Genomic DNA, 25,613 nt, shown 5'->3' with positions numbered 1-25,613 from the left:
CTTGTTAATTCAGGACATTAGCATGTTTTAGTAATTAGAAAGGATTGACAAACAAGACATCTTGCAGTGCTTCTGGGGAGTCGTTTCTCAAATTGCCAGTAAATGGTAGTGGTACTTTTATTAAATATATGAAAATTACTGCTGAAACTTACTGTAATGTATAGAGAATAGGTGCCCCCCCAAATATTCTGCAGACAAATTCTCAGAGTATGATCAAATATTATTTTCATTACCATGGGCTGTTTCATTATCTCCTGGTGTTGATGTATCTGCACAGTGCAGTGCAGCAGCATGCAAATGTATAAACTTGGGGGCTCTATAGAGGTGTTATTTTCTGCAGCACAGCAGCACTGCTCCCAGAGAGCACTGGGGTGTCTGTGCCACACTGGGTGTGTTGGGCAGATGTGCAGAGCTCAGTTCTGCATGTTTTTACTAACTGAAGTAACGTGCTACTATATGTGAGCTCTTGTGCTTGTTTTCAGTAGAAGCTGAAATAAATCTTTGATGACAATTCCCTTATTTCTGGGTTGGTACCTTTCTTTTCTGTGATTTGGAGACGGAGAAAGTATAATATATATTGGTCCTTTTAGGGTATAGCTTTCACTCACAGGGTCTCTTTCCCTCAACTATATGTACATTTCTGTTTATGTGTATATAAACTAGAGGTAGGCCTTGCTCCTATCACATGAAACTTCCTTTTGCTGCAGAAATCGATTTTTATCAAAGATAGTATTTATCTCGAACTACTGATGGGAGCATGGAACTGAATAAATATAATATTTTGTATCTTCTTTGAAATACCAGTTTTCCATGAACAAAATAGAAGCTGTAATATTTGTCATTGAGAAAGCAACATAGGCAGAGATGCTCTGATTTTTTTATTTTTTTTTTCTGTCTGATTTAAAAAATAACAGTTTTATCAGACACAGCAGCACTTGCATTCAGCCCAGTTGAAGCTCTTGCAATCTTAAGGTAGGTGTCAAAACATTCTCAAAGCATTGCAAATAAATTAAAATTACAGGAATAACAAGAAGTGGGGATAAACTTGGTGAGTAAAGGAAGGGCAAGGATACCAACAGTGCAATAATGAGTCTGCTCAGTCCACATGGGAGTCCCTAAATGATGGGTTTGCTAGAGGGTTGGTTTCCTTTTAAAAAAAAGGATCTTCCTTATTTTTTCACCAGATATTATATTTATCTGATGGAAAGACAAATCTTTGGCCCAGTGGAGCTGGAATGGTAATTCTGGGAAGAGGGCAGTGCGAGTAAAGCAGGCAGAGGTGGCAGGGCTGCTGCTACAGTCATGGTGAAGGTGAAAGACTGACGCAACGAGATACTCGCTTGACAGGAAGAGATTTATGTCAGGACTTGAAGGAACACTTTGTGCTCAAATTGTTTATCACAAGGGAAATCTTTCTTTATAGTATATGAATCCCAGTTTAAGTTCTTTGTATGAGGTGGGTGTCATTTTAATTTGTGAGAGATGTAACAAGCATCCTCTTACCAAAGAGCTGGTTCTCAGTGTATAAGAAACATTTTTTTTTTTTTCCCCAGTAAATTGTAAAGGTGTTGCCTGACAGAGATGGATGTTGCCCATGTCACATTTACTGCAAATTATGAAATAAATTTGTGTGGTATTTTGTTGACCTTAAAAGATACTCTATTGAAAAGAGAATCATCACCAGAAATTTTTTTTTCATTCATAAGTTAATATAAATTTCAGAAATGCTTCACAGTAGCAAGGTGGTTTGCAATAGGATGGGACTTAATGTCTTAACTAAACAAGGTAATTTTCCTTACTGTTTGAGTGAGGATGTAAACGAATATTAAAATTGTTTTTACTGAAGGAATAACTGCTGGAAAACACCCTTGGCCAGTCTTCTGCTTCAAGCAGTAATGGTAACTGATGCATGAGTTACTTGTATTAAATGTGTAGCTGCGTGCACACAGGCACTGGACTGGGTTCAGAGTAACCTTTAAGGTGTAAAGTTGTCCCACTTTGTCATCCATGTAGTCAGTATCTGAAGGATTATAGCAGTAATCAAGCATTTATGAGCTTTAAAACTCCATCTGTCATGCTATTCATACTTACATTGCTGATCACATTTATGTTAGTTTTTTGGCTTTCCAAAAAATCCACTGACTGTGTTGCGAACATCCATTATCTTCTAAATCATGCTCAGTTTTATAACTTTGAGTTATTAAGATACTTCTATTTGTAACAATACAGTCTGCAATGTGATCTTTTGTCCTGCTACATGTCTGAACTAGTGATTGTGTTTTGTGGAAGGGATCTACTGTCTGGGATCATGGTCGTACGAGTGACAGTCACGCAGGGCTGCATGGAGGATACTGGAAATGTGGTGGAGACTACAAACTCTGTGCATGGAATGCTGGTGGGAGGATACGGAGCTCTGGTAAATTTAGCAGAAAATTTTAATCTCTCTGTATTAAGAGAGTAGACACAGTACCCATTCTTCTGGTGTTGAAGGAGGAGTTATGGTTCCCTGTCTCTCCTTCTCTATAGCCATTCAGAGAGACACACAGCATTAGGGTACTGCAGTACTAGACCTGCTAGGCCAGTGCATCAGGCACAGGTGGCTACCTAGGGTAGTGCATAATGTGGGAAACTGAACTCAGTGTGAAAAGAGAAGATGCTTCACCAGTTTTACATTCATTAAGGCAGAAGATTTCTGTCTCTGATCACTTAATAAGCTTACTGCTTGTAATCCTAGAACAGAGATAATGTATGAAGACATAAATCTGAATAATCAGTTGCATTTGGGTACCATTTAAACACTTGACAATAATAGGGATGGAGATAATTAACATTTAGAACTTGAAAAGCTATTTAAATACTGTCATAAATCCATTACAGTCTTCAAACTCAGTTTATAAATGGTCAGCCCAAACATAAAGTGATTTTTTTATATGCTCTAAAGAGTAATTTTTTGCAATACAGGTTTGTCAGCAGCTAACACACAACAGCTCTGAGGGGTAGTTGGAAAGAGGTTATTAATTACAACTGCCATGTTGCATCATTTAAGTGCTTAAGTTGAGTTTGAAGTTTTATTGCTTTGGGAGAAAATGAAATTGGTAAAACCTGGACTTTAAATAGTACAAAAATCAAATCCGTACCTGTTACCAGGAGCTATTCCAGCACTGTACTGACTGACTATTGGCTTGCGCCCCAGACTGTCATGGCATTGTGGTTCTGGGCATCCTGATATAGTCATTCAGTGCTCCAGTGTTTGCAGAGGTGCTGTTTCAAGGCTGGCCAGTCTAGAATTTGGGGAGAACAGAAGGTTTTTTGCTGGTTTCTCTCCAGGTGGGCTCATCCAATGGCTGTTTGTAGCCTTGGAAATCTGCTGCACCTATAAAATGCTGGGTTCGATCAAATCCCAGTGGGCTGGCTTCATACTCCAGTAGAAGTCTAGGTTGCGTTGATGGTACCCTGTAGGTAGAAACCGTACTTGTGTTAGTTCTGTGAACAGATGTATGTCTGTCTGCCTGACCAGGATGCAACAGTTTGGGGTTTAAGCTCTATGTGGTTCATCTCTGCAACCTTACTGACACAGCCAAAAATCTCCCTTTGAATCTGTTGGAGTTTGGGAATTGGGTAGCAATGGTCTGACCATGAAAGAGAGTCAGTAGGCCAGGAGAAACAGAATGAATGAACCAACACATTTTATTTCAGCTGTCTCAGTTAAATGAGCATGCTAGCTGATTTTTGCTTCACTTCACAAACTGCGTAACTTATTCCCAGCTGATCTCAAATGTTCAGCTACCAGCCTGATTTCTGCTGTATTTCATGTTTTTTCCTTTTTTTGTCTGCCTTTTTCACACACACACACACACACACACACACACACACGTAGGAATTCATGTCAGTGTTACTTTGAGAATGAATTGGTGCAGTGGGCTCTCCTGTATCACATGACTGCAAATATTGTTTGAATCTGGTACCGAATGCTTATTAAATTGTTTTTGCTCAAGAGCTGTGTTATGAACCTACTTTATAATTGGTTTGAGCCATGCCTTGTGTATTGTTTTCATCCAAAAAAGCTTGAACTGTTTGGTGTTTTGACTGTTCATGAGATTGATAGTAACTTTATGTGATGCTGTAAAAAGAAAGCAAGATTCCTTTTAGATGGTGGTTCTTGTCCCTTGCTTCACATGGGTTGAAAAGGACTGATAGTGATTACATTTGGAACTAAGCTTTATCTGTTCCACCTAGAGTAAGGAAGGACTGGGATGAGGATCAAGAGGAGAAAAGCAGGAGAGAAGCAGTGAGCTGCAGTATATTTGGCTTTGATTACTTTCTATGGCTCACCATGGAACTTATACTTGCAAGGAAGCCCCAAAGAAAACCACCGCTTTTGTAATGACTGTGACAGTTTGAATTTGGGCACAGAGCAACTCTAAGGACTGAGATGTTAAGTAAACAGGGCAGATTTACAGGGTGATCAGGACTCGACAGCACGTGCAGATCAATCCTAGTGAGCTGTACTTATGCTGGGGCTTTGATCTTAGAGCTCGAGCCCTGGCTTTTGTGGGGACAATAGTAGGACCATGCTTGCTGCAGCGAGTTGAGCCACCAGAAAGAATGATTTGCAGTGTCTGGTGGGAAATCCTGCTGTTTCTTGAATCTATTTGCAATTTTTGGCTCATCTGCACACTTAACTGAAATTCATGCAGCTGAAACTTTTCAGACTTGACTAAACAGCACCAGCCTGCTGGTCTGGTACGTGTGGATGAACTGTTCTTACTCGTGGCTGCAGCATTACTGGAGTAGGATCAGAGAGAGTGTGTGAGATGGCACTTTACACTTTTCAGCTGTGATTTCAGACCTTTGGAGAGCAGCAGTGAGTCTCTAGATCTGCTTGTGCTGGGTGGTAGTAACAAACACTGCAAAGGAGAGGTGCTTGTTATGTGATATGGTCACTGCTGGCCTTCTGTACGTCAGCCAATTCTGCTGGTGCAGGACAGTGTGTACGGCACGGAGGAACTGCAGCCTGGGATGGGGAGAAATGGCCCCTCCACCTCCCTGTGAGGAAGGCTATTTTTGTTGGAACTATGTGATGAGCTCTGATATCTTCCAGCAGTAAGGTGCATTTAATAAGGATGGCCATATCAGTTCAGAAACCATTTCAAAAAAGCAGTCACTGTTGTAAGGCAGCCTGCACCTCATTACTGCTGGTTCCTAGGTAAGTATTTTGCTTGAATAGCTGATTTCCCTGAAATAATAGGTAGCTTCGAGAGAATTAATTTCTTTGTACTGTGTCCAGATGCACTTTTTTCAGTGGCATGTAATTTATCCACCACAAGTCACACTGGGTGTGTTAACTATCGTGGATACTGTCTGATCATTTTTAAGGCTTTGGTTGACCACAGGAATGCCAGCAGGATGACATTCACCTGTTTTAAGTGGTGTGAGTGGCCTGGCTAACTTGTATCAAAGCAAGGAGAAGAGCAAGGATACTTGCATGAAGATGCTTTATAGCTCATTGATTTTTTTTCAGGTTTATTGCATATAAGTGTGTAGAACTTGTATCTGACCTTCAAGGGAAATAAGCAGTATGTGCCCTTTTATCTTTGATCCAGCCTGTGGCATAGATAAATGCATTTAATGCCATGGTGGAAAAAGTAATGCACTGTACTGTTGAGCCCAAGCATTTATTGTTAGCTTGTTCTATTGCTTTTTTGCAATTATAAGAAAAATTAATGTTTCATTAAAGTAATCAAAAGTATTGTGAAAATCGTTGCAGGTCCCTTTTCCTCTCCTGTTCTCCTACTGCATACTGAGGGCTTGCTCTCTCTGTAAGAAGCTAAGGGAGCTTTATGGATCCGGTGTGAATAAAAAGTCCATCCATCAGAAAGAAAGGACATAGGATTTAGGAAGAGAGACAACTCCTGACTAATTGTTCACATTGATACTGAACAATATAATGGAGATCTTCACACAGAAGCTTCTGTAGTCATATTCCCATTTTGTATGCTGTGGTATGAATGTCAGATATAATTAATTTTTTTAAGAATTTTGGCCTATCGTTTGAATGTTATTTCATGCCTTAAGGAACCCAAGAGCCTGGTTAACCACAGGAGATCTCAGAGTAGAAGAGGGAAGAAGCTTTCCACAGTGGGCAAACATGTTCTATAGGTGTTTCAGTTCGCTAAATCATGCAGAAAAGGAGAGGAGGTTTTATGGTGTGAGAGATCAAGAGAGAAGGACTGTATTGTGGACCATTTCTGAAACAAAATGGAATATGTTTAAGTAGAAAGACGAGGACATGAAAGCCTGGGGAACTGTTGAATGATATTGGAAAGACTGAATTTATAGACTCTGAACTGTTTGATTCCACTGTCTGAAGGGGAAAACTGAATGTTATGTAAGCAAAAAGTAATCAGAAGGACACATTTAAGACTTAGGTATAATAATTTATTTAAGGATGTTTGAGATGGCTGGACTAAAACACAATAAAACCCCCAAACCCCTCAGGATGATTTAAAAACTCAAATGTAACTTGAATTGTACCCAGAAGTATATTTTCATACTGATTTCTTAATTTTTTTTTCTTATTATAAAAATCATGTAACTTTATAGGTAGAGCTCTGGTAGGAGTAGAAATGTTTTTGGAAGTGTAGGACTCATTTTATGAGAGGCTTGCATTGCCATGCTTTCCAAATGGTGTACTGGTGGCAGTGTTCTGTAGGAGCCTGTCAGTGCCACAGCTCACAGGGAATAGAAAGATGCTATTTTTGCATCAAACAACTGATGTCTTTCACCAAGTCATTTTAAATGTAAGCAATTGGTACTCATACTGTTTGTTTATATTGCAATTTTTGTTTTATTTACTGATGCTGAAGTATGAAAAAAAATGTAAGATGTCAATAAAAATTACTGGTACCGTTTGTTGCTAGGAGTAAACCAGAGGAGGTGTATCTCACTAGTTAGTTATTTATCTGGATTTTTAAAAACTGATTTTAAAAGGTTCCTGCCAAGGAGCCTGATCTGACAAGAGGCTGTGGCTTGGTAATCCTGTTCATATGAAGCAGAACTGTGCTCTCTACAGGCAAGAGAAGAATCATTCCTCCCACCCTCTGTTTCTTGGACACCTGCACTGACCAGATATTGGCACAAGTAGTACATTCATTCCCATTCACATTGAGCAGTACTGCAGAGCAGTGACCTCAGCTGTGGCTTCTGGATCTGCAGGTCACACAGCTGTTTGTTCATGGTGCTTTTCATTTGCTCCATGGTGGCCAGCCTCCTCTGGCCCCAGAACCACATGCCAAAACCTTCTCTCAGCTGAGAGCAAGGGTTGAATGGGTTTAGTCAATTTTTTTTTTTAATTTAATTTTTAACCTTTAAACATTTTCTAGCAGGATACAAACCCTTCTAGAAATGTCTTATGTTTATGTTACAGTACATATAAACATCCTTTATGTTGTCCTTGTTCATAGGTTCTCTAGGTTGAAAGCCTCTGTAGCCTAGTAGGGTGACATTCATTAGAGTTATTGACTCTTACTCTGTGGAAGAATTACCATGACCCAGTCTGCCACAGAGGGTGCAGAGTAACAGATGGAGCAGGGTGACAGGAACATTTTAAAACTCTGTTCTGTCAGTGTTAATACCGGCCATGAGGGAGAAGGCAGCAGATTACTTGCAGATGCTTCTGTAGGAGGCTTTCTTATTTTCTTCTGACTGTTTTTAAGCAGTCATATTAAGTAATTGATAAAGCCAGATACCAGAATGATGATCTACAGTTTACAGCACATATAGTCAAATTTCAGCACATCTTTACCAGAACAATTCATAAAGAAGAAAAATATTGAACTCCTGCATTTCTTTCTCTATTGTATACAATTCATGTTGAGCCTTATGTTATCGCTGTATTTAATAGACCTAGCAAAGTTACTTCCTTCACTTTATTCCAACTCTTCTGACTGAAAGCTGTCTTTCAGTTTTGGGTAGGATTTTCTGAATTGTATGGCTTAAAGAAAGCATGGAAGGACTGACAGAATCACAGAATCATTCAGGTTGGAAAAGACAGAGGTCTTCCCTACACCATATCCCTGAACATCTCATCCAGACGACCCTTAAACGCATCCAGGGATGGTGACACAGAATCTTCTTTTACAGGACGAATGAACAATCTTTGTTTCTTGCCACATCATTGGGATTTGGCAAGGTGGCTCTGGTGGGTACTGGCAAAACTGTGTTTGTGATGTTGTTTTCATATCCTAGTAGGTTGGTATTTTCCAGATGCTCTGCTTACTCCCTACCTTAGCAATACAGATAGGTGCTCTTAAAAAATGTTATTAAAATGCCCGGTCAGAAGCAGCACAGTTGTTCACAAGCTGTGGCTTATGGAGTGCTGCCAGACAGCTCCGGGGAAAGTGCTGAGCTGTGCTCAGCCGGAGGAGACAGCAGCCAGGGCTTCGATTGCCTATTGAGCAGCCTCACATGCAGCTGCCCCTGTGCCACCCATCTTCCACCCCAGCCCCTCTCCCTGGGCTGTTGCTGACCAGAAACTGAAGTCTCTCAGAGTTTGTGCTAATGTATGTGAACTCAGCAATTGGCTTCCTCTGGTACCAGTACAGGAGAAGCAGCAGAGGATAAAGCCCACATGTTAAGTGTCCCTGTCCTGGTTTCAGCTGGGATAGAAGAATTTTTTTTCCTCCTTAGTAGCTAGAGTAGTGCTGTGTTTTGAATTCAGTATGGAATTTGATGTGAGAAGAATGTTGATAATGTACTGATGTTTTTTGTTGTTGCTAAGAAATCTAGAACTTTTCAACTTTTCATGTCCTGCTAGTGTACAAGAAACTGGGAGGGAGTGTAGGCAGATCAGTGGACCCAAACTGGCCAATGGTCCGTATCATCTAATGTCATGCTTAGTATATAGTTGATCAGGGAGCTCACTCTGACTTCTGGGATCGTGGTTTCAGGATTATGTCTTCTCTGGGATCACTATCCAGGAATGGGCTGGTCATAGGTCAGTGGTTGGTGAGCAATCATATTGTGCATTACTTGTTTGTATTTTCTATTATTTGTATTATTATCATTATTATTTTTATTTTATTTCAGTTATTACATTGTTTTTATCTCAACCTATGAGTGTCCTTACCCGTACCCCTCCAACCTACTTCCCCATTCCCTGGGGGTGGGGAGGGTGAGCAATCAGCTGTGTGGTGCTTGACTACCAGATGGGTTTAAACCTCAACAGTCCCTAAGAGAGTAGAGCTGCAGAAGCTGGTGGAATTGTGGCACCAGTGGAGGTGGAAGCTTGCTAACAGAGAATAGGAGAAAGCCTGAACAAGCAACTGTATTCATTATGACAATTACTAGACAGAAAGCAGACATCTTCTGGGGAAAGATGAATGCTAATCTGTGATTTGTTCTGTTGGTGGAGTTCATAGCACAGCTCACTGGCGATCTAAGTGCTGTAGTCACTCAAATAATAATGGAGTTCAGGCATTTGAAAAGCAACAACCAAAAACCACCGAAAGCACATTGAACAGGCTAGCATTGATTCTTTACCTTGCGTAAACTTTCTGGTATGCATTATGAGACATAAAGAGTGGACAGTAATTCTAACACAGTAGATCAAGGATGGAAGGTATATACTTCTAGATGAACAGGACAGACCTTTCTGGATGTTCTACATTGTAAACAGTTGCGTATTGGCAGCTCTGGCTTTGAGCCTTGAATTTTGATCCCTACTGCTTTTACCATTCATTCCTTTGTCTTGGCCTTAGGAGAGCCCTTCAGTTAGTACAGAAAAGGACTAATGCCATTTATTATGTTGATCTGTCATTCAAAACAGTAAAAACAAGCAGAAAGAATCATTTATATTCTCTTGACCTTTTCCTTGCAGGTCCATGTGTGTCTGCTGGGTGAGGGATGATGCTTTCAGAACCATCCTGGTAACTCCCTTCTGAGGGAGGGTACTTTCTGCAGATAGCATTACAAACTTTGGATGTATTTTTTGTAGTGTTAGTATTTCAGGTTGTTTTTTTTCCCAGAGACATATCCATGGATGTTAAATAGTGGCTGCTCTTCTTCCTCTTCTTACCAGCAAGTCACTGTGTAGAACACAGTCACTTAATTGCAATAAATTTAAGCAAATGTTAAAACGGTAAAGTACCGCCATGCATACCATTAGAAATAATTACCATGGGATCAAGGGAGACCCACATCATTAGTGTTTCATCTTCAGCTGTTAATACAGTTGGTCACTGAGAAGATGTGAAGGAAATTCGAAACAAGGTCTCCACGTTTTGCCGATTACTCAGTGGAATCACTTGTTGCCAGATGCTGAATGAGAGACAACAGCAGCCACGACTCCGGGGTTAGTTTTCTGAAGTTACTCAGAGTTAATTATCAGTACAGTTGTTGTAGGGGTTTATTAACACTCTGTGGACTATCCTACAGTTTGAATGACAAGCAAGCAGGTAGGAATGATATTTATGAGGAAAGTGTTTCTCACCTATCCCGTTAGCTCTGGGGATGCATACAAGCATCTTTCATTTGGGAGTTTAATGTAGCTGTGAAAAGGGGATTTTAGCATAGACTGTAGGATCAGAGTGAAAGATTTGGTCTGCATTTCCCAAGCAGTAGCTCCTGGAAGCGATATGCAGCTTGTGGCTAGGAACAGGGCCATATCCCTGGCTGTGACTGCAAGTTTGCTCAGAAAGACCTCAGCCAGACGTAAGCCTTCAGAGCCTGCATTCATGTCATTGGTTTCCAAACCATAGAAGAAACCACTACAGCTGTTCTGTTATTTTTACTTTTTTTCCTCTTAGAACAGGGGAATACTTGGTTGAGTGTTTGGGTGTTGTTTTGAATGTATTGTGCTCTTAGTTTTTATGCACTCTCGGAATTAGTAACAGCCCAGATGCTGCTTGTATGTCACAGGTGATGTATCCAACCCAAGAGTCCAGGGAACTTTTTCTTTTCTTCAAGGAGTTCTCTTTGGAAGTAGCATGAGCTGAAAGGTTTACATGAATTAAAGATTCATGTCTGAGTATGAAGTCAGGCCATTAAAGTTATCTGCTGATCAGACCCCTTGAGCAGTTCATTATTAAAGAAGTTGAAAATCCAGCACTACGCTGACTAAATATATGTATTTGTTTCAATGGTAGGTGCTGCCGGGAGAAATCTAGCATCTTTTCTGGAGTCTGGTGTGTTGACTATTGTATGACCCAGTTGGCAGCAAGCCTGTTTTGTGAGGCACAGAACAGTAATATCCTGCACAGCTACTTTGCTAAGTAATTGAAATACAGTGCCAGCATTATTTGGAAGAGGTTATATGTTAATAAACTATTGCTGCCAAGTTGCATGATAAAAGGAACAACTTCTTTCCATCGTAAAACTTTCCTACGTTATTCATCAGCAGACTGAGCCTGAGGAACTCTGCTTCTGGTAAGATTTATAGGACACCTTCTAGTCAGGGTGTCCATAGGCACCTCCTGTCACTCACTAGCAAATCCGCTTATTCTGAAATTTTCCATAGTGTACTAGAAATCTAGGTGTTTGTTCAAAATTCAGCATACTTTCAGAAAATTCACTTTATGGTGTCAAATTTATTTAAAAATTGTTTTCATAAATCCAGAAAAACTTAACCGAACACCACCAGTAGGTATCTTCTTAGATAATCTTAATTTCTAACACTGGTCTCTGCCATATGATGACCTATCTGCAGGAAATGAGCCCTTCTTCACCAGTCTCAGGATGGCTAAAAGCTTGCTCTTTAGTAAAAATGTGAATCTAGAAGGGCCCAGATGCAAAGCAGTCTCTTTGTGGAGACTTACCCACAGGCCCTCTGATATGCTGGTTCTTCCTCTGCAAATTTAGTGTAGCCCCCTGGTGTGGTAAGTCTGATCTTCTTTCCTCTGTCTGAATGTCTCTGTTGTCTGAACTCTGCCTGAGAAGTAGATTGGCATATGCTCCCTTATTTTTCAAATTAGTCATGCCAGCTATGCATAAAAGAGCTGGAGCAAAAGCATTCCATATCCTTTTAAAGTGTTTTGTTTTCCAGACTAAAAACTGAATGCTTGCAGCTCGCATGTCATTATATGCTTGTCAATCCTAATTACTTTCTGGCATATTCCTGAGTGCTTTGTAGACAGGAAAATATATTTGATTATTTTTTTAAAACACACGGCTGAAAGGACTCCATAACTATTCTTTGAGGTGGAAAACTATTGGGAGAAATAAATATGTGGTCATACTAACTTGTTCCTTTCTGAAAGAGTAACTTGCTTCATTTCTTATTATCAGTAAACATTTTGTCCTGAAGGAATGAGACTCTTACATTTCATAACTGGAAATTAGTCATCAAGCATATTTGGTTATTTTCAGAGCATGTAAGTGTGTGATTTTTCCCTCTAGCTACTCTGTAGACTGTGGTATGTTTTACCAAACGAAAATGTGGTGTTTACATACCAGATTTTATACACACAAATTCATAAATGCACATGTGTACAGAACCAGGTTTGCAGTTCTGACCCTCGAGACAGGCTACTGGCAAGCTACAATAACTCTGCTGTGGTTGGTGGTAAATAGAAACTGCATCAGTGAAATAATGAGTTTCCCAGGTGGTATTCACTTTGCTGCTTGGCATTTTATTCTCTCTTGACTGTCAGTTGACAACTTGACTACCCTGACAATGTGCTGGAGAATCAGAAGCCTATTATCTCCCAAAAGAGCTGTAGTTCCTGAGACAGAAGGTAAATCTTCAGAGTCACTGCAGTTAAGAGTGACTCAGCTTTGTGGAGCACATGTCAATACACAGGCTACTTAGGATGGGTTCAGATGCGAATGCATTTGAAGGCTGTGGCTGGAAATTAAAGGCAAATATATGCTCAGATTAAGTGGGGGAGGCTCTCATTTAATGTGTGCACTGCAGTGTACCCTGTGCACTCCTTCCTGGGAGCAGATGCTACTTGTCCCACAGCTGTCTGGTGGCAGGGGAGGTTGGGAGCCCGTGGCAGGGGGCTGTCTTGTCACCTGGAAGGGCTAGTCAGCTTCTTTTGGCAGCAGCCTGCAGCCAGGTGGGTTTTGGCCAGGCATGAAGCTGCCTTTGGACAGCCCCTCACCCCACCCCACCCCCCATACCAGGTGCTGCCAGCCTTGCTGCAGGGCTGAGTCTGGGCAGCCTTGGGGCAGCTGGAGCCCCGGGCAAAGGGAACATTGGGATCTGCTCTTGGTCACCTGCAGGGTAGCCAACCTTCGTTGTGTGACCCAAAGTCTTGTGTATCCAGGGTCAAGGGACCTGATGGCTCTACAGCCAAGGACTGCAACCAAAGACAAACTTTAAGCAGGCAGGGGTGGTCAGGATTTAGCTGTAGCAGCAGATGAGAAACATGACCTCATGGTGGCTGGTCTGTCTGGGTGACATCATGTTTGTTACAGTTGCTGAAGAGGACTCACATGATGCAGTGTTAATAATCTGAATTTCTTGCTTTCTGTGAAGACTCTACTGACAATGATAAGTCTAAGACCTTAATTCAGCCACCTCATTTCAGTGCCTGCTCTTCAGTGCTATGTCCAAAATTTCCCTGGTTTGCACTGTCTGCTGTGATAAACAAGAGCAAAGACTCTTACCTCAGGTGACAATAACTTATTACTAATACAGTGTCATAGCGGTAGTTTGCAATACAGTCAACTTTGCTGAACAAATATGAAGATACCTGCCCTGGAGAACTGGCAGGCGGCATTCAGGAATGGCAGGATAATTTATGGTGCTGAACAAAACAAATACAGTCACACATGGCTGCACTGCGTGCTGATTACTCGTGCTTCTAATATATTTTTTTGTTGGCTGCATGTCTGCTGAAATCTGACACTCCCCAGTATTACTTGCCTCTTTGTGCCTTGCTGAAATATCTGTAGGAAGATACTTTTCTGAAATCTGAGGTTTTAAGGGAATTTTGAATATAGCCTGATGAGGTATCATGGTGAAGGAATCCTTGAGTATTTAATTTAGAGTGAAGATAATTAGTCTGTTTTGTGTAATGAAGTATATAAGCTTTTCATTATAAGCAGTAATTTTTCTGGAAAAATGGTAGTTTTCAAGAAACCAAACCAGTTAATACTTTTAGGTTGAATTGGACTAATAGTTCCATCTTGTAGAAGTAGCTGCGACTGCGTAATTCATAACTGCTGGACTGGTTAAACACATTTTAAATAAAAATCAGTTTTTCAGTCTGAAGCATGATTTTAATGAGTTGAAAATGGCTAAACAAAGGAACTTCAAGTTCAGATAGTAAGTTCAAATATTTTCAAGTGTTTTCAAATAAATGAAAATACTTTTTATTTTGTATTGTATAAAATGATACCAGTTGACTACAAATAAAAATGTCAGTATTTCTGTAGAGTTATATATCAGTATGAATGGAGCCAACTGAATTCTTTTCATCACAGCAAAAGGATCTGTTACTGAAGTGGCTTTTGCTGTTAGGCTAACTGCTGTCAGTTTTCTTTTATAGAGAAGCCAGTATTTTTATGATGATCACAAAGATATTAAAATGCCTTGAAAAAGATAGTTTTTAACTAAATGATTGTTTACTGATGCCAGGTATTCATTCAAGGTAATAATCTCAGAAAAGGATCACAGTGCAGATAGTGCTGTTGATGATGATACTGTGTTAGGCATCGAAAGACACTGAAGAGTTTGCGGCATGAATAGGAAAGCTGTCACCCCTCGTGTGTGGGGCAGTGGAGCCCTCGAGCACTGCTGAGTGACCTCCACAGGGTCTGCTGAGGCTCTGCAGCACTGCAGGGTTGTTCTGTTTTTCTTAATTACCGAGATGGAAAGTTATTAAAAATATCTTCGTCACCACAGTTAGTGCTTGTGATAGCATGGCAGCACCCGCAAGCCACTGACCACTGCTTTCTCTGGAACAGACTCTCCAGGCTGCAGGGCTTTGTGTTTGCTTCCCTCCTGCTCCTCCAAATGTGCGTCTCTTCTGTAAGCCAAATGCCACACTTGAGCCTTTCTCCACTGGTTGGGTTTTCTGAACTTCATGTCTTCAATGCCCTCTTCTACGCACTCTGGTTGGGCAACAGCATTTGAAAGGAGAAGCAGTCCAAAGGGAAAGCGGTGTTTAGTAGCACCCAGCAGTAGGGCAACCAATCACCCTTCTCACGTGTGCTGCTCCCATTAATGTGCTACAGAATTCCTGTTGCCTGTGAGACAACGGCGTTTTATCACTGACTCACATTCAGCTTGTGGTTTACTCCAAACACATTTTCCTTTTTTTTTTTTTTTTCTTTTTTTTATTTTTCAAAACTGCTGTCTAGTCTGTTACTCCTTACTTACATTGGTCAGTGGTAGAATGTGACACTGACACTTGATTTTATATGCAATAGGAAATCCCTATATGTAATAACTTTTGGGGGTTGGGGGCGGGGATTTTGTTTCAACACTGCCCATAATAAATGTGTGTTAGAAGAAGCTTGAGGCTGAAAAATGCTTTGATGCAATACACAAAATCCATCTTTATTTCTGGGTTAGGGGTGGGTATAACAGGTTTTGCTGTGGATCTGGACAGGTCCCACCGCTGCGTTAGCGAGACAATGGTCCCCTGCTGCTGGCACTGTCCTTTGTCAGAGCAAACACTCAAAGTCCTGTTTGGTTTTGGTCAGTAAAGATCCTGGCACTGCTTTTTTTCATGTCTTAAGGTGATAACTGTGGTGGCCAAACTAAACTTCGGACAGTATAGTTTTCCCTTTGGCCCTAATGGCTACTTAAAAAACTGCAAATACAGCTCTTAAGCTGACAGGCTGGTTTTCTTCAGCTAGAGGGTGAGCCCTTTGAAGAGCTTTTGCTCTCCCTGAGGTTTATTGCAAAATGAGAATGTTCCCTTTGTCTCTGGCATCAACTCAGGTTTGTAAACTTTGTTAACCAAAGAAATACTGAGTTCATATTCCAAAGTACTTGGAATCTTGTTGTTGACTTTTGGGTACACAGGGCCGTTGCTCTCACCCAGCACAGTTTTGCCCTTAAGCTTCCGGATGATCCCTGTACACATTTTCTTGTTTACTCCCTTTTCTGTCAGAGGGCTCATTCCTGGAAAATCTAATGTGAGCACAGTTTCCAAATTGTGCTGAGGGTAATCGTTCTCTTCTGCTATGAGAGCACTTGGTGGGAAGAATAGTGGACGTTTTGCACGTTACCGATTTTTAGCACTGCAGATGGGAATATTTGAATTGCCAAAGATAATGAATGAATGGGGTGCATACCTAGTGAGGGAGATTGGCAGGTAGGACGTGGGTGTCGGGTGCAATTGGGAGTTTTTGTCTGCAGGGGGAGTGGGAAGGGGTGGTAGCTGGGAGGGGCTGTGGCAGGGAATACTTGCCAGTAGAGATCTTTTGACCTTCGCCCACTCTCCTTGGCATAGTTTGCCCCCCCTGTCCTCCAGCCCATCTCCTCCTCTTGGACTTAATAGCTTCTTCTTCCTTTAAAGTTGACCTTGGCTGCACGTGTGTTGAAAGGTGAGCTCCCATTGGACAGCCTGCTTCTTTGTCTTGGCTGTGCTCCCAATCCAGATGCTGGATTATTTTATCTTTTAATTGTTATTTTCTTGGTTTTGGGGGATGGGAAAGACCGAATCAGTGCCAGATTATAATGACTAGTTTACAGAAACTTTGAAGGTGGGGCTGTTCAGTATTGAGGAATAACATTTTTGTTGTATACAGCATTCATCAATTTGCATTCCATTTTCACTGCGACAGCTCAGATATAATTACTCCACACCATGGGCTACTTAGATGAGTACTGTATATTCAAGTGAACTTTTTAACCTGCTAAATGAATCACATGGAGAAAGTTAATACTATTTATATTTAAGTAAAATTTGCAAACCAGACAGGAAGGGTGTACTTGAAAGTAATATTAATTTTTACGTTCAAGCTTATCAAGGGAAACCTGATGTCTTTTTGAGAGATGCTGAGTATAAACTGCTGCTACAGCCAACTGACGGTAATAAAGGGGTTGATTCTTAAAAAGGACACTGTCCACTTGAATATTGTGAAGTTCAGTAATATTTAAAAAAGCCTGATTGGGGGTATAGCCTCCCTTTTCTGATTTCACCTTGCTAGAGATTTGATTTTACACTTGGTGAGATTAAATGCCTGAAACCATTTTATTTTTAAAGAGGTGCAGTATGCCTTTCTCTTGCTTAAAATGAACGTTTATAGCCTGCCTTGTTGTCTACAAAATTTTGCATATGTGAATCCTACAGGTTGAGGACCCAGAAGAAAGTACTGTGTTCAGCTCCGGGGCCTCCAACATAAGGACATGGACCTGCTCAAGCGGGTCCGGAGGAGGCAAAGATGATGATCAGGGATCTGGAGCACCTTCCTTCTAAACTGAAAGAGGGTAGATTTAGATTAGATATAAAGAAGAAATTCTTCACCGTGAAGGTGGTGAGGCACTGGCACAGGCTGCCCAGAGCAGCTGTGGCTGCCCCCTCCCTGGCAGTGTCCAAGGCCAGGCTGGACGGGGCTTTGAGCAACCTGGGCTAGTGGAAGGTGTCCCTGCCCATGGCAGGGGGGGTGGGACTAGATGATCTTTAAGGTCTCTTCCAACTCAACCATTCTGTGATTCTTTTATATAAGAAAGCTCATTTTTAAGCACAGTTTTAAGACAACCTCATGAATGTTAAATGTCTGGTAAGCTTGGCAAGTCACAGAACTTCTTAATACAATCCCATTTACTGCCTTTGGTGTATGAATGCCTCAGCTACCTAAACATGGTAGAAACAGCATCTTTCTCTACATCTTCCTTCTCAGCTTGTGAGCAAAGTGATTTACAGATATACATGTTGCATATTAATTGATCTATCTATGTGGACACTACTTAGGTCCCAATCTTACAGTGAGATTTCTAAGCATAAGGCATTGTTAAAAGCACTGGTGCAGGATGAGAAGGCATGCATCTCTCTGAAATGGGCTTGTCTTATGTTGGGACAGTGATGGGGGAGAGCAACAAGGCATGTTTTATCATGGAAATGTTGTACAGCCCATTTCAAGTGCAGGGAAGGGACAGGAAGTTCTTAGTAGTAAAACTACTGTGTAAGACTGAGTCATATTTGTTTATATATAAAAAATTAGTTTTCTTGTTAAAATAAGTAGCTGTTGTGTTTGCTTGCTGGAATTCCCTCAGTTACATTGTTATTTCAGAAGAAAAAGCATGCTCCTGATTAATAGGACATTACCCAAAATTTACCAAACTACAGGAATTTCAGAGCATTTCAGAGTTAAGCTGCTTTTAAAAGTGAAGGAATCATCTCTGGTTTTTCTACTGTTTCTTTAAGTAACAGTTAAACCATCCAACTCTTAATACCCCTTATCATTGGGAGAGATATGGGCACTGAGCTGGAAAGCAGTTTTGCCCTTTGCAATTTCTAGGCACCTTCAGAGTGGTGATAAATGCCTCTGTAAAAAGGGAGACAATTATGTTTAATTCTTTGCAGTGAAGGTTTTTTTTCCTTTTAAATTGTATTACTTAAGATGTTTCCCTCCGTAGAGACTGATATATTCATTTGCATGTTTTTTCCATGTCTGGGTGCGAATGCTAACAGCATTCCAGAGCCTTCTCCTCTCACAGGGAATGGTGCTTTTTGTCACCTATGGCTCATATAATTGCACCCAAACTCAAATCCTCCACAAAATAGAGGTTTGGTTTCTTACTGTGCAGACCATCAGCACTGGTAGCTAATACGCTCCCTTTGTGGGTCTGAGTTGAATGCAGATATGGTGATGCAGTGACATTTCTGTGTTTGTGTAACTTGCATGCTTTGTAATGCTCAAAATATGACAAGACAGCCTTCTGGAGAGTACAGCTGACTTAATAATATGTGTATCTACTGGAAGAGGCATTTAGACAAGGGAGGGGAAGGAGTTTTTGAGAAAAATTACTCATCAGAAATATTTGTCTTCTTTTCTTTCCTGTGTTTGGCTATTTCCGTTGTAAACTGTGATTGATGCCTGTCTGAATAGGATTGAGGATGCGAGATAGCTCTCAGAAGGGGAAATATTTTGCAGTTTTTAACGGCAAAACTCCTTCCTTTGCTACATTTAAACATGCTAAAGGCTGACAAAGTTTGGTAACTGTGAAAGATGTTTGTCTAGTTTACACTAACTCTTTATTTACGATATCCTGCCTTTTTTAAGTGGAAAGAAAAAAAAAAAAAGAAAAATGAACAGTGTTTTGTCTCATTTCTGAAATTTCTAATATGAATGTGTATGTCCCACCCAAGATGAAGATGAACTCCCTCAGACTATTAAAGTTGCTCTCCATTAAGAAATGTATGCACTGCACTTAATGAAGCAGCACTTAGCTTTGCTAACACTGCTCTGGAGAAATACGGATGTTCTTTTAATACACGACTGGATTCCCAGAACTCTTGCTTTGTAAATAAGGTTTGTTCCCGGAGAGTTCTAATTGATAATGACAGTTAATGTAATACCTGCTGGCTAGGCCTGGCCTTTACTAAAAGAGTTCTTTGAAACTTATTTATTGATTGCTGCAATCAATTTTTTTTTTTTTAAAAAAAAAAAAAAAAAAAAAAAAAAAAAAAAGCAACCAACAAACAACAAACCCAACAGTCATTTGGCCTTAGTTTTCTGGAATTTTTTTTTTTTTATTTGATGGAATGAGTGAGATTAAAGTCTCAAAACCCTTGTCTGCCTTTTTATTTGTAAATCATTTGTCTGTATAGACATCAAGTAATGAACCCTTGTCCCATGGTACAGACCTTAGCCAGCTCTGCTGCTGTGTACAAAAGGGATGGGAGTTGTGCTTTGATCCTTCTTACCTTTAGTATTCTTCTAGGAGTCAGAGGTTTGATTTGATTGCCATTATCAGAGAATGGATAATGTTAGACATAAATCACCCAGTGGTGACATTCACCACATGTTTTTCTGTTCCCTATCTGCCTTTGCGTACATTTCAGTAGTGGATTCTTAAGTGCTAAATTGTTTAATGGTTGGAAAGTAATCAGATTTTGTTTTCATTTTGTATATTTTTACTTCAGAAGTGATGTAGTTATTTTGTATGACTTGTACTAGACACTGTACGAATACTTAGTGGAAGGTAAGATTTGTTACAGATTACTTGGAAAATGGTAGTCCCTGAAAGAATGAATGAAAAATAATTAATTCTTGATTCTTAGTAAATATTTAATTAATAAATATTATTCTCTCTGTATTGCTGGGTGTTGTTTGCTTTGTGCTTCTGATTGCATTTTAGTATAATTTTCAGTATGTATGGCAGAGATTTATCTAGCACATCAGCAAGGGAGACAAATACACTATGGCAAAATAGCTATACAGAGTAGCAGGATATCTTGGGGTAATTATGTGTCCCTTAAGGAGCAGTTGTTTGTGCTGCCTTGGAGGCTAGTTTGTGTCCTTATTCACTTTGCAAATCCCAGCTTTATTTTGGCAGGACAACTGTACTCTGAACCTTTTGTTACAAGTTTATCAGCTAGTTGGAAAAATTTTTCAGTCCTGGATCTGACATGGACACAGGATTACAGTGGTTCAAGATTTATAGCTCAACATGAGCTTTAAAAGTGACTAATTCAACCAATGGAGAGATGCTGTAGTTGTAAATGTTCTAAGGGACAAGGAGTGCAATAAAATAATTCAGCCTATAGCTGATCCATTAAAAATTAAACATCAGTATGATATAGAAGTCTTGTCCTGGCATGTGTAGTCATAAAACCAGCAGAACAAATTGCACAACACACTTTTATTTTAACATTGCTCTGTACAATAATAACCATTATTAAGCATTTCCTTCCCAGCTGTTGTTACAGACTAATATATTATTCTGTAATATATTTGGTAAGAAATGTGATTAATAAAAAATTCCTCTCCTTTACAGAAAAGTACTTCAAATATATAATATAATAGAAAATTATAACATTTTGTAACTCTTTTGAATATCTAATAGCATGGTAAACAGAGGTTTGAACTTAAGGATTTTATACACTGTTAAAAGGCCTGTAATTGTTTTCATTCTCAAAATTTTGCGTTCTGCATATTCTGTTTTCTGTTCCCACAAAGCCGTCTTACAGACCTCCACAGTTTTGGTCTTTGTTAATAGCTTCTGTTTATTAATGAGATTGCACTTCTACTGAGAAAGACTTGACAGCTGGTGTGATTCACGGTATTCAAAACTGGTAATCTGCATTTTTCTCAAGATGTTAAAAATTATTTTATCTTTTCCACACTGCAATTCCCCATCCCTTCACTATGATCCCCTCTTGACAGCACCATGTGATTGTGCTGATGTTAGGCAGCACCAGGCAATATTGTCCAGTCGTGTATCCTGCCATGCCAGGAATATTTTCAACAAGTGCTTTTCCTGAACACTAGCTCTTGGTTTTCATCCTTTTTTTCCTTTCTGCATGAGAGTGACCTTGGATGATGTATTTTGGGGAGCTGCGGGTTGTTGGGAGTGAGGGCTGTGAGAGGGAAGGCACAGCTGCAGCATTCCTGCTGTCATACCACAGCCCTTAAAAACAGAACTGCAGCATCCCTCTGAGATTGGTGTTTCCAGCATGAGGAAATGGCTTCCTGAGAGATAAATATTGGTACCTTAAACATGCCTGGCACGGTTCTCAGCACTGGGACTAGCTGGTGCAGAATGGCCCACCTCTTTACTATCAAAATGTTTTTCTCTTAATTCATACTTAAGAATTGTTTTTAACTGCAGTACTTGACTCAAGCCCAGGGCCCAACAGGGATCATGGTAAAAGTTTAGCGCTAGAGATAACCAGACTTCCTGGGAACTGGATAAATGCTCTTCCAGGGACAATGTGCCTAGGAGCATTCCTGTGCACTGTTTAGTTTATACCCAGCCCAGATGGGGAGATGTGATACTAGCCCTTTTGCTCCCCCTCTGCTTTTCCATATGGAGATCAGCATAGCTTTAGCAAGCTGGTGGTCAAGACCTGGATAGGCCTCTGACGTGGAATGAAAAGCAGCAATCATCATGAGTCACAGTGATGGAGCAAGGAATTCTGGATGAATGCTAAGGCCAACTTAGCCAAGGATTTTGAACAGGAGGAAAGTCTTGACTTTGTGGAGATCCAGTTTGAATAGCAGAGAATGGTGTTTTAATTTCTTTTACAAAGCAAATGTTCTGCTACGTTTTGTGACTTTTGAGGGTGCTTGACTCAGTCTTTGGAGTAACAGTGAGAAAACCTGCAGAAACAGCGAAAACTCTTGATGCTACTGATGTGCTGTGTGATGGGGGCTTTCTTACTGCAGCTCTGATGTGGATTTCTGTATGGATAAGTCCACTCAACCATGTAACACTGAGAATCATTTTTCCTCTAAATCTTTTCTGAATCATCAGTCGTGGTTTAATCTATGGGGCATGGACCTGGAGTGGAGATGTGTGGGGGTCATGGTGCCAATTTGTACTGTGATGTTGCCCAGTCAGTGCTGTAAGACAGTACACTGAAGAAATGAGGGTTTATATTTGGGAACTAGCTAACTGAAGTATACTTGCCTAATATTCTTATTAATTCTATGTGTGGCCTCCCTTTTATTTAAATTTCTTATACTGTTTTTCAAAGATTTACTGTAAGAACTTTCTCCATGTGAAACCTGGATCCAGCTGTCCCTGCTAAATTTTTTATTGCTAAATTTAAAATTAAATTAAATTAAAAGATGGACTACCGTGGCCTTTCCTTTTTAAAAATTTTGAGGTTAAGCAGATTAAATAGGAAAATACAGATTTCCAGTGACATCTTGACAGCAAGTAGTTGAACTTGACAGTTCTTGATTTCCTGGTATCTGTAAGAAGGCACCAAAAGAAAATTAGCTTTTTGTATATACTGCAAATGTCCGTGTTGAATTTATTTAATGCAGTGTTCAGTGAATTCATCAATCCCCTGCAAAAAAGAATAATTTTTTTCCCCTCCATTCATGTATAATTTGGCTTCTAAAATTTTTTGCTCTTACCTAAACCTGGAGGTGAGCCACAGCTAACAGTGTTACATAAGGTGTACTGCAGAAGCATCTGGGTGGCTGCTTGGTACTTAATATTAGGGTTAGACTAATGAGTGAGCTATTAGAGAATAAGGAGTTGGATTTTGTTGCAGTATGTTGTGATTGTCTAGGCATTTTCATCTAATACTAAATTTCACCTAATTTTCACCCTGTTTTTGTAGTTCCTTGATCCTATCTACACTCTTCCTCTTAATCAAGTTAAAAATTCTAAGTTTATAAAATCCTGCCTAGACACCTGGTACAGCAATCTCAAGTATCTTGCACTCAAAACTTATTTTTCTATAATGCTGAGACATAGTTCAGTGTGCTTTTACAAATTATTTTCATTTATGTAGGACTTGTAAAGAATGCGATTATGATCCAAGAAGTTCCCTTTTTTAGTAATCTAGAAACTTACCTGCAGTTTTGTAAGATGTTATGCAACAATTTCATAATCACACAAAATTGCTGGTTTTAATGGCTTTCCAATAGAGACATCAGTTAAGGTTTTTATTTTTCTTTTCTTTTGCTTATTACATTGTGTAATTGGTTTCTGGTAGTATCAAACCACTAGTAAATCTCTCTCAGTAACATAATAGATCTCCAAATGTTACAATTCAGTCTTAGTGAGGTCTGCTTTCCCTGAACCTCATATTTAACAAGACTCTGAATTGTGCACATGCTTTGGTCATGTGCTGTAGTTTTGGCACATGATGCAGTAACATGTTCAAATAGGAATACCTAGTGCTTGTATCACTTCAGCTTTTGATTACCAGCACTGTGTCAGTGGGCAGTACTTACATCTAGAGTTATAGATCATAACTGGATTCAGAAGCTTACAAATACATAGCAGCTTCCTCAGAAGATTCATATCAGTCCAACTCAGATTAAAAATAAAATAGCATCCAAACTAAAAATTTCCATGCTTGGCTTTAATGGTCCAGGATTTCAACATGTGAGCTTTTGGGTCTGTAATTGCTTTGATCCATATGTATCAGTTACTACTACCACTAATAGAACATACATACCTAGCATTTATATGAAAAAAACTTTTGGCATATGTTGAACTTAAGAGGATGCTCCTTAAAACATCATGGCTGCCTTAAGCGTGAGCTGTATTCAGCAGCATGAGTTTGCTGTGGGAAAATAGTGGAAATTGAGTTTTTAGAGCAGACCTATCAAAAATCCTTGGAAAATTGTGCAGAAACTTTACTGGGATTCATATCCTTATATGCTGTGTTTAGACCACTTGCTGTCAAAGCTGGTATGATCTTGATACCTCCTGTGGCCTCTGATGAAAGTGGTATCTCCATGTACTGTCTGGGGCTTCCAGTCCCTGTCTCCCAGTGCAGTCTGGAAAGACATCAGTGTGCCCTGGTGCAGGTGGTACAACTGCTGAATGTTGCTCCTAAGCAGTTTGGAGGAAGGAGCAATAATCAAGTCATGCAGCTCTTTTGTTACCACAAGCCCAGTGTCTATAGATGGTGATAGATCTCTGCCTCTCAGTAAGCAAGTTCAAGTTGCACACAAGGTAAATATAAGATATGAAAGCTTTGAGTGTATTCATACTGAAGACCCAATTTAAAGAACAATGTGTAAATGAAAAGGGTGTGTGTGTCTTTGTTTAGCTCTGTTGAATTGCAGATTAGTTTGCAGTTTTCTTTAAGCAGCGTTTCCTTTGTAAAGTTGGCAACTATCAAGTAATTAACTTTCAAAGCAGGAAGGTCTAGATGGAAAGGTCTATCTAAATAAAAGAAACTGATTTGTATTAATATACTATTGAAATACCAGGAGCTTTTGAGGGAAAAGAATACACCTGAAAATAATTGTGGCTGATATAAACCAAAGGATAATAATTTGCTTTTTTTTTTTTTTTAAATGCTTTTCATATGCTTTTGAAATACCTGAAATACATGATTTCAGCAAAGAATACACACCAGGAAGTTCTTTGGGACATGTGCTAGAAATACCAAGAATTGCAAGTGTTACTCTAGAAAACCACTCATAATTCTGTGGGCATGAAACCTTTGTCACCAGAAACCTAAAAATGTTTATTTGTCAGGCTTTTGTGCTGCACCTAAGTTGTATAATGCATAAAACCGTGAGACCTTCTCCTCTTTAATGTTATATACTCTTATTTTTACCTAAAAACTGTGTAAGGAGATCGTGGATCCCTGATATTCTCAGTCAGAATAAAATAAGTATATCACAGACACAGAAGAACAAAAGAACAACTCCATTCACACACTTTATAGCTTGACCCTCTTCATCTTAAACTAATGGAAATTCAGACCTCTGCTTTATCTTAAGCCACTGTGGCTGGCAGCTTCAGCCTTCCAACTTTTTTCATAACTGGAGAAACAAATACCACTTTCTAAATAAGGGGACAGTGGTTAATTCTTTCAACAGTGGGATAATAGATTATTTCAACCTCACTGAAAGTTCAGTGCAGTGCTAACACTGCTTAAGGATCTTTTATTGCATTATGTTTCTGCATTATTTGCATTCATTCATATTATCTAATTTTCTTCCAATGGATAATTTTCTGTCTGTGCCTTTGCTGACAAGTCCTAGAAGATGCTATGCCTTTGCAGAAG

General features: G+C 39.8%; 1 protein-coding gene across 1 annotated transcript in view; it reads left to right on the top strand.

Moving 5' to 3' along the window:
- Window positions 1–5,844: 5,844 nt before the first annotated feature.
- The window catches only part of GHR (growth hormone receptor), a 120,934-nt gene continuing 101,165 nt past the window's right edge, over window positions 5,845–25,613 (top strand). The window contains exon 1 of the mRNA XM_026865892.1: window positions 5,845–6,002. The gene's annotated coding sequence lies outside the window, so the exon portion shown is untranslated. The remainder of the gene's footprint in view (window positions 6,003–25,613) is intronic.

This window comes from Athene cunicularia, assembly GCF_003259725.1.
Source record: "Athene cunicularia isolate RWA chromosome Z unlocalized genomic scaffold, athCun1 chrZ_part1, whole genome shotgun sequence".
In the NCBI taxonomy this organism is placed as follows: Eukaryota; Metazoa; Chordata; class Aves; order Strigiformes; family Strigidae; genus Athene; species Athene cunicularia.
The sequence above is the reverse complement of the archived record's forward strand: the minus strand, read 5'-3'. Positions and strand labels throughout refer to the sequence as shown.